The sequence below is a fragment of the Dipodomys ordii genome, unplaced genomic scaffold (genome assembly GCF_000151885.1).
Source record: "Dipodomys ordii isolate 6190 unplaced genomic scaffold, Dord_2.0 Scaffold3, whole genome shotgun sequence".
NCBI lineage: Eukaryota > Metazoa > Chordata > Mammalia > Rodentia > Heteromyidae > Dipodomys > Dipodomys ordii.
Genome location: NW_012267219.1, coordinates 9,241,043 through 9,250,682, shown reverse-complemented (window position 1 = coordinate 9,250,682; position 9,640 = coordinate 9,241,043). Strand labels below are relative to the sequence as shown.

General features: G+C 36.6%; 1 pseudogene; it reads left to right on the top strand.

Annotated features, from left to right (window-relative positions):
- LOC105987354 overlaps positions 1 to 8,632 on the top strand; it is a 15,757-nt pseudogene extending 7,125 nt beyond the window's left edge.
- Positions 8,633 to 9,640: the final 1,008 nt, after the last annotated feature.

The following is a 9,640-nucleotide window of genomic DNA, read 5'->3' as shown; positions in this document are numbered from 1 at the left end:
GATTATAGCCATTCTAACTGGGGTGAGGTGGTATCTCAATGTTGTTTTGATTTGCATTTCTTTTATGGCTAGGGAGGTTGAGCATTTCTTCATGTGTCTACTGGCCATTCTTATTTCCTCTTCAGAGAAGTTTCTCTTTAAGTCTTTAGCCCACTTATTTATTGGACATGAACTAGATTATTTCTAAGATTCCTTAGGGGCCATTTTCTCAGATTTGTTATCTTCCCAAACCTACAGTCATTTGGAATTTAGTAAGAAAAACCCATGAGGGTAAGTATGGGGGGGATGGGGAGAATTATGGAAGGGATGACATTGATCAAGATGCATAACTTAATTTATGGAATTGTAACTTCTTTATACAACTACTTAATAATGTTTTTTTGAAAAGAAAAAGACCCATCAGGCACAGTATAATTTGATGACTATGGAAATGAGAAGCATCTTGCCAGCCAGGATAGTGAAGAAGATGGGCAAATGGGAAAAAGAGAGTGTCCTGATGATGTATCTGTTAAAGCCATGTATGATGCAGTGAGCTAGTTTTTGTTTTATGTGAGATAATAAGTTCCATTTTGTGTGTGTATAAGCTAATACCTCTTTCTTGATTTTCAATTCTATTTGGGTTAGGTCATTTGTTACTTGTAGCCAAACAATATCTTTGAGTAACTCCAAATAAGCAAATATCATGCTCTTGCTGGAAGGAATCTGACTACTGGGGAGAAAAACTGATGTTAATTTCCTTACTTAATTTCTTCTTCCAGGCTGGAACAGAACCAAGACCACCACTGTCATTTTAAGCAGCCTCATTTGCAAGATATGATGACAGAAAGTCAGACCTGTTGGAAAAAGCCACGGCTCTCCCTAGTTTCCAATGTGTAGGCAATCATGCCTACACATCTCCTAGTCCTCTCTTGGCTGTCTTCCTATTCAATCACTTAATAACCAAAGGTCATGTCCTAGAGGTCGCTTTCAGATTTTTTTTCTCTATAAACATTTTGGCACAGCAAGTCGGTCTCAAGTCATAAAATGGACTCGTGTCAGTTCCATTTCCTCATAAGTGCCCTGAAGAAGGGACTAATGCAAGTGAAAAACAGGACTGAAGACACGAGAGAAAGACGTAGAGCCTGAACCACTCCTTGGAGATCAGGGGAAGAATCTCAGAGTGGGAAAAATTGATTACACAGAATAGTAAATCAAGAATTTAAATCAAGAATTTCTCTCCTAACTACTACTTTACCTCATATATGGGATTTGGATAATATCCAAATGTGAATTTGATCATTATTCTTTAGGTTGAGATTTAAAATTTTCCATCATTGCGCGCCAAGTCTTTGAGATGCTTTCCTCCCTCCTTTCCTGCACCAACAATTGCTCCAGCCAGGCTTTGCACTCCCATGCCAAGAGTGTGCCCTTTGCTATCCCAGTGCACTAGCTCTCCTTTGGCTCTTGTCTTTCCTAAAGAAACCTTTCAACATTCCTAATTCTCACAATAAAGTGAGTTAAGGTCCTCCTGTTTCTTGACATTTTCCCCAAATGTTTTGGCCAGGAGGGATCACTCTTTCCTTGTAACACTTAGAACATTCATCATCGATTCCTTATTTGACCTGCACTTACATATTGCCTTCCCTCTTAGCTATTAAATAATACATATGACTTCATTTCCCCAAGTAGAGTGTTGATCCTTAGGTTCAAGCATGATTCTATCTATGTTTCTTAACAAGCCCAGGAGTACTTTGATTACTTTGAGGGCTGAGGATTGAGACCAGGCAAAATGTTGTCAGAGACAACATTTTATAATATCTCTTGAGAGTGGAGATAATAACTGGTTATCATATCTGGAAAGGGCAGAAACATGGAAGCTTGAGAAGTAATGAAAAATGGATCAACTTCAACTTAGAAGAGATGAAGGAAGATACCAACTTACTAGAGGTGAAATGAGACCCATGTGAGATAAATGACAAGGAATGTCCAAATGAGATCAATGCACAGGAGTTAAATTAAGATATGCTTCAAACTCAATACTGCTCAGTGTCCTTTCCCCTTTTCCCCTAGTCTTTAGTAGTGTCTAACACAGACCTGGAAACTGAAAAGATGCCTAATCAACACCTTTTCTGGAACTGAAAATTCTTTTGATTTTAAGGTGATGATGCCAGAATGAGAAAGAAAAAAAACCATTCAATTATAATCAAGAATTTTCATCTGAAAATTCTAAGTGCCTGCCCAATGAACCTGATGTACTGAGACCAAAGAGTCCAACTGAAGAGAGCCACAGACAAAATGGAAAAACACCCAGCTAAAAAACAAAACAAAAAAACATTTCCAAGTTCTTCCAAGTTGCCTTTACTGACCAAAGTTTTCATTAAATCTCATCTAAGAAGTACTTCAGTTGATCATTAGTAACTTTCTTTCCACTTATGAGAGGCAAAGGCTTAACTTGCCATCTTAGATTGGAAGTTGACCCCTGAGATTTTAAATTTCCTTTAGAATGACTGCACAAAACAATGCTAATTTCCACCAATCATTTGTGTGAGGTGGATTTTCAAGACAGTGTCCTAATGATGTATCTGTTAAAGCCATGTATGATGCAGTGAGCTAGTTTTTGTTTTATGTGAGATAATAAGTTCCATTTTGTGTGTGTATAAGCTAATATCTCTTTCTTGATTTTCAATTCTATTTGGGTTAGGTCATTTGTTACTTGTAGCCAAACAATATCTTTGAGTAACTCCAAATAAGCAAATATCATGCTCTTGCTGGAAGAAAATGTAAGGTGTTGTCTGAAAAATAACTAAAGCAAAAAAGAGAGGGGGCATGGTTCAAGTGGTATAGCATCTGCCTAAAACAGATATTTGACTTTTGTGATTTGAACTCAGAGCATAAGTTTCTGAATTCTCAATTGGGAAAGTAGGAACCCTCTTTGAGAAGCCACATCGGGAAAAAAAAAGAAAGAATGAAAAAAAGAGAAAGAAAGAGGAAGGAAGGAAGGAAGGAAGGAAGGAAGGAAGGAGAGAAAGAAGGAAAGAAAGAAAAAAGAAAGAAAGATAGGAAGAAATAAAGAGGAAAGTGAAGAAAACAATAAAAGAAAGAGAAGAAAAGGAGAGAAAATAAACAGAAAAGAAATTTGGGCTGGCAAGTTGGCTCAGTTGTAGGCTGCTTGCCTTGCATGCATGAGCCTCTGAGTTCGATTACGAAGCACCACATAAGCAGAAAAAAGCTGAAAGTGGTGCTGTGGCTCAAGTGATAGGGCACTAGTCTTGAACTGAAGAGCTGAGAGACAGCACCCAGGCCCAGAGTTCAGCCTCCAGGACTGACAAAAACAAAACAAACAAAAAACAACTTGAAAATATCTACAACAGAGAGATAATTAAAGTAAACCAGCATGTTTACAAAGGAAAAGTGGATGTGCTCATTGAGAGCTCAGATTCAGCTGAGAAAATTACTGAACTAGATGAATCAAAAGAAGTTATCCAAAATATACAGTGGAGAGAGTCAAAGATTGAAAATATCTCAGAAGAAAAGTAGTAGTAGAGAGTGGGTGAAACGTATGTTTGTTGGAGTTCCAGAGGAAACAAGGAGACAAGATGTATTTAGGTAGATTACCTCTGAAATTTTTAAGAGGTGAAGGATGCTAAGAGATTAATCAACTATTCTAGACTCCCAGTGATTCCCAAGAGGATTAAAAAATCACATCTAAACACACCTGAGTAAAACTGCAGAAAACCAAACACAGTAAATCTTAAAACAGATGACATAGAACATCAGCTACACTGACAAACTTCTCAAGATTAAACCTGAGGCCATCCAGTTGCCTCATTACAAGCTCATGCCTGTAATTACCTGATGATCACGGTTCAAAGCCAGCCCAGGCAGGAAAGTCAGCAAAACTTATCTCCAATTGACCACTTGATCTGTGACCCAAGTGATAGGACACTAGCCTTGTGCTAAAAAGCTCCAAAACAGCGCCCAGACATTGAGTTCATGTACCAGCACTTACAAAGAAAATTAAAATAAGAAGCTTGAGGCCAGAGGACAGGAGAATGTTGTATTGGAATGTACTGGTAAAAGAAAATGACTATCAACAGATGCTACAAACAGCAAAATGATCTTTCAAAGTGAAAGGAAAATAAAGACATTTCTAATCCACAAAAAACGTGACTGTGAGACCTGTCAACCCTCTCACAATAATTCTAAAGGAGTACTTCAGTCTCAAGGAAAATACGTGTAGACAAAAGGCCTGAAATGCACAGAGAAATGAGAAAAAAATTCAATGAGAGAGGTTATATCCACATAACAATTGAATATTATATTAAAAAACAGTAATAACATTTTGAGGGATTGAATAAAATGACAGTATCTGTTACAAATCAGAAACTAGAAACTGAGACAATAATGCAGATAAATAAAGTTAGGATAGCTGTAGCAAGTTAAGCAGTGTTCAGTGATTAGGAGTAAATAGCAAAAGCATACCACCACCACCATCAGTAATCATGCACATCCATTGTCATTCATTTTCAGATGAGTGTTCTGACTCCAGGGGGAGGTTGGGCTCCTTATATTTCCACAGTCTTAGGGAAAGGATTACAACTTCATCTCTTTCCACTTTCCCACACTTCCCTATCTATGCAAATTTGATTCCCTTACTTTTACTTCTATACAACTTCTAAAGAAGGAACAAAACTTTTGCTTTTAAAATGCAAAGATGTTTTGGAGCGGTAACAAGGTACTGAATTTACATTCAATTTTCAATTCCTCATCTTCGACTGAAACTAAATGGAGAGAGACAAGCAAAGAATGGATTTCTGGTGTTGCCACCAACAGAAGTAGAGAGTTATGAATAAATAGGGCAGCAAATGTTCATGCAACTTATCTTACTGTTTCTTAGAGAGTCAGCAAATAAATATTCATCTTGTTGCTAGGGATGCAGGATGTACTTCCTGGGGCTGGGATTGAGTCAGACACTGTGTAAGGTCATCTATGTTTCTGTGAGATAATGCTAGACAAAAGTATAAAAAGAAGCTGTGGGAGGGAAATTGAGGGATGGATGTCCTAGTCTGTGTAAGCTTCTACAACGAAATACCATAGACTGAGTGGCTTATAAACAACAGCGATGTATTTCTCACAGTTCTGGATCAAGTCCAGGATCAAGGTGTTCACAATGTGGTGTTATAGACTGACATCTTTTCACTGAGTCCTCCCATGGATCAAAGGTTTCTTAGTGGCTCATTTCATGGTTATTAATCCCCCTCATGAGGGGGCACTCTGCCCTGATGTCCTAGTGGCTTCCCCCGAGACACCTCTGAATACCATGACCTTGGAATCAAGATTTCGGTATACGAATTTGGGCAAACACAAGGTTTCAGTTTACAGCAAAGGGATTATAGCCCATTATGGATCATAACTAGAATTCTAGGCTTATCTTCTGTTGTAGATTCACAGGCTCTAGTGAGACAATTCAGGACAAAGACAATAATGATCTCTGTAATGAAGTAGCTATAACCCAGAACAAGTTTACCTGGGTTTGAGAATGGTGAGTCTGAAAGAAATTCCTCCATATTCAACCCGTTTATTCAATGTCTTGAATAAAATATTGTGTTCATGAATAAGACGTAGTTCTGTATACACAAATTCCACTAATTTCCTAGTTAATGAGAACAGATGGGTTGTTTGCAAAAGTGGGGAGGAGTTTAATAAGCGAATAACAGGTTTGGTATGGTAGTATATGTCTGTAATCCCATCTACATAAGAGACATAGGTAGGAGGAACACATGCTGAAGCTGGCCCTGGGGAAAACCCCAAAATTATCTGTAACAATTAACTGAGCAAAAATGGATGGTGCATGGCTTAAGTAATTGAGCACCTGCTTAGGAAGTATCAGACCCTGAGTTCAAAACCTGAATACCATTGAAAGAGGGAGAAGAGAGGAGGGAGAAAGAGGGATAAAAAGAGAGAGAGAACAAATAGCAAATAGGAAGAACCATATTATTATAAAGGCAAGAAAATTTTAGTAAGAGTAATTCTGATCTGAAGGTGAACTTTGCTTAATAGATATTTTTCCTTGGTCCTGAAAATATTCTCAATTTTCCCAGTTCAGTCTCTTTCTCCCATCCACAATATTCTCCGAATAACTTCAACTTATGACTCCAAAATGAGGGTAAATGTGTGAAATTAGCAGCAAGGAAAGTTGAAATAATTAGGAATAATTAGGAAACAGTGTTTCTCCCCATTGCTCCCAAGGCATCCATCATTGTATTTCATTCATGGACAGGATCAAGGTTACTTATAATTGATGCTGGCATCATCTAGCTAAATAGCCTAAATTTGTGTAATTTTTAATAATAACCTCACTCTCCTCTTCTGTTTTGCTCTGACAATACAAAAGCTTTAAAACTTTGGTATCCCTCCTTCTTTCACCAATGTTAATTCATTAAGGTTACTGAAGGCCTAGAACAGCATGGCCATATCTATTCCTTGGTACCACTGAGCTGAATTTCATTTGTTTTCATCTGTCTGTGAGATCATTACTATCCTGCTGCATAATTGAATTGGTTCATATTAGCATCCGGCCTTCTCAAAATAATGAATTCACAACAGAGAGTGGACAATTGGTGATAATAATTATTTGTGTGCACTTCTCTTCAGTGGCTTTTCCCATAGAATATTTACATTATTTCAAAGGGTAGTGTCATCTTGATATCTGCTTTAATTAAATCATCCTTTTCAATCTCTTCCTATTCTTTCATCATAAATATTAAAAAGTAAAAACCCAACTTTCAGAAGTTATATATACGCTAGATGAGCTAGCATATGGCAATCTTTCTCTTTATGAATGTCCCAACTCTTTGATCTCTATAGTCCTTTCATTTGGGGTTTGTATATAAAACTGTCATTGACCTTGTAAGTTCCAGCTGTCCTCTTGAAATACAAGGCTGGTAATGATGACACACAGCATTGGTAATAACAAATGGTAGTTCATATTTCAGCGGAGTCGGATTTTTATGCTTTGCTTTTAGGCTCAATGTATTCAACATGGATAGAAAACATTAAAATTATAATTCAACTGGCTGTTCTCTCCCTCTCCCTCTTCTCTCCCTCTCCCTATCTCCCCTCCCTCTCTTCCTCCCTCCCTCCATCCCCCCTCTCTCTTTCTTCTCCCCTCTCCAAGCAAGATAGCTGGAATTGAAACCTATATGAAATCTACTCACGAATCAGGCCAGTGCTGGCATTGGTATTAGGTGACTATTTCAAACTGAAGATTGGATACTCTTATTTGGGAAGATTAGATTTTTATCTAGGATAGAGAAATTTTACCATGACCCTCAGCTCTGCCATAGGCTATAAGGCAAACACACAAAAAACTAAATTCTTTTATAGTTTAGGCAAATAAAAGCTTTGTAAACAGCAAATCAGAGAATGAACAAACTAAATGAAGACAAGTTGAATTATTTTCTTCTCCGAAATATTGTCATATAATTTTGAATGACTGGACTTTGTCACTTTTTTGTATTTATAAGCATATAAGCCTTCTCTTATGTTAGAGGAGAAAAAAATAAGAAGATAACCAAAATCTCAGAATCTCAGTTTGATAGGAGGACTAGGGCTATCTTTTGGGGGTGATTTCAGCATGGGGTGAATACAATTACCAGTAGTATATTATTCATTTCCAAATTACTAAAAGACTGAATTTCAAATATTCTTGCCACAAATGGTATTTGAGATGACAGATACAATAACTTAGCTATTCTACCTTATATTCATAGCATCACCTTGTACATCAGAAATATATATGCAATTAGAGTCAATTTAAGATTTAAAAGTTAATTTTATAAAAGGAAAATTCATATTCTCTTGCAAATAATTTGTTTATAGCACTGCTACAAAGAAAAAAAATACAAATTGTTAGGTTTGCTTTTCTACCTTTCAAAAAGAGGCCATTGAAAAGACCACATAGTATTCCATTAAAATGCATAATTTTTAAGTTTTATGTATATCTTGAAATTAATTTAGTTTCTTTCATTCACAGATTTTTTTTCAAGGAGCTCATAACTAGTTCTACATCGAAACTATTTTATGTCAGTATGACACTGACATTATTGTTTGGAGTGTTCAGGGTGATATTCAGCAAACTAAATATGCTACAGAAATTGTTAAGCCAGGCTCAGCCATGGTTAGCCTGAAATAAAAGGCTCACATGGTGTTGGTTGAATTGAATCAGTACATCCATAGCTACCAGTCCACCAGAAAAAAAAAAATTCCATGTTGGCAACCATTCTGGTATCTCAACTGCAAAACCTATTGCTGGTGCTAGGCTGTTATAAAATTTTAAGTTCTAGAAATGTTTGGATTCCAGATTTGTAGTTGATAGACTATTTCCTGTGCCTCATCTTATATCTCTAATTGGAAGCAAGACCCAGATACCAACACAACAATATGGCTGCAAACCATATGGTGTCAGACTGCTTATTGCTGGTTATGAGATATGGGTTCTCACATTTTCCAGACCTGTTCATCTGCTAACTATGTTGACTGAAGAACTATGTCCACTGGAGCTCATTCTCAATCAGCTTGTAATTATGAGGAGAGACATATGTCTATGTTTATGGAGTGTGATTTAAGTGAATTGGATGAGCGAAGTTCATGAAGAGTAGGATTTAACTATAAAGAATGTTTCCATTGGGACTACTAGTAATGACATGGAGTCTAGGATCCATAGTGATAGAGATAGGTCCCCATTCTTTGAGAGCAATCACAGAGGAAGGCAGAGGCTTCTGACAAGCCTGCAAAAACCAATAGACCCCCAACTGGCAAACCAATCTATCTGTGCTTTAGTAAGTATGTCAAGAATTCAGGAACACACCTTCGTGACAATATGAGCAGAGCGGTGGAATAGTATATTTAAGAATCAGACAGATCTGATATTTTTCAAGTAACCTCACTACAACTATATGATGGGCTATATTTTATTTGATAAGGTCTACAAAATCATTTTGTAGAAAGTACAGTTTTCTCAATTCCATTACTACAAAAGAAGAGAGAGAGAAAGGGGACAGAAAGAAGGGAGGGAAGAGAAAGGTAGGAGGGAGGGAGAGAAGGAACAAAGGAATTTCTAAGAGTGATAGTTTTTCCTAGCACTGTTTCCATGACTTGAACAACGTGGAGTCTTATTTTAAAGGGAAAAAAATACTCTCCCAATGACTCTCCCTCTGTGTTACCTACATTATCTTAATGTAATGCAAATGTGAACATGTTTTAGTTGAAAATAAAAGAAATATGTACTCACAGCTTTTGTGAAATGGAAAAAACCAACATACAAATTAAATACGAACAAAACTGTAAAACCATTAAAATTCAAATTAGCAGCATTAATTTAATGAAACTCAAGATATTGTTTTTTTTTCCCCTAGAACTGTAGCTGATGTGGAATTAATGCATAACAATGTGGCCTCAGGTCAGGGTCTATATAATCTATTTTTATAGTTTGACTTCAACAATTTTAACCTAAAAATATTCTATTAAGTATAATTTTATCTCAAAGTTTAAATAAGCTTCCTATAAAATCAAAGCTCTTTTAGGGAATAATGATCCTGAAATAATTTTCAGACTGAGCCAGCTATAATGTGTTGACTTTAACATTGAGGCATTTCAAAAG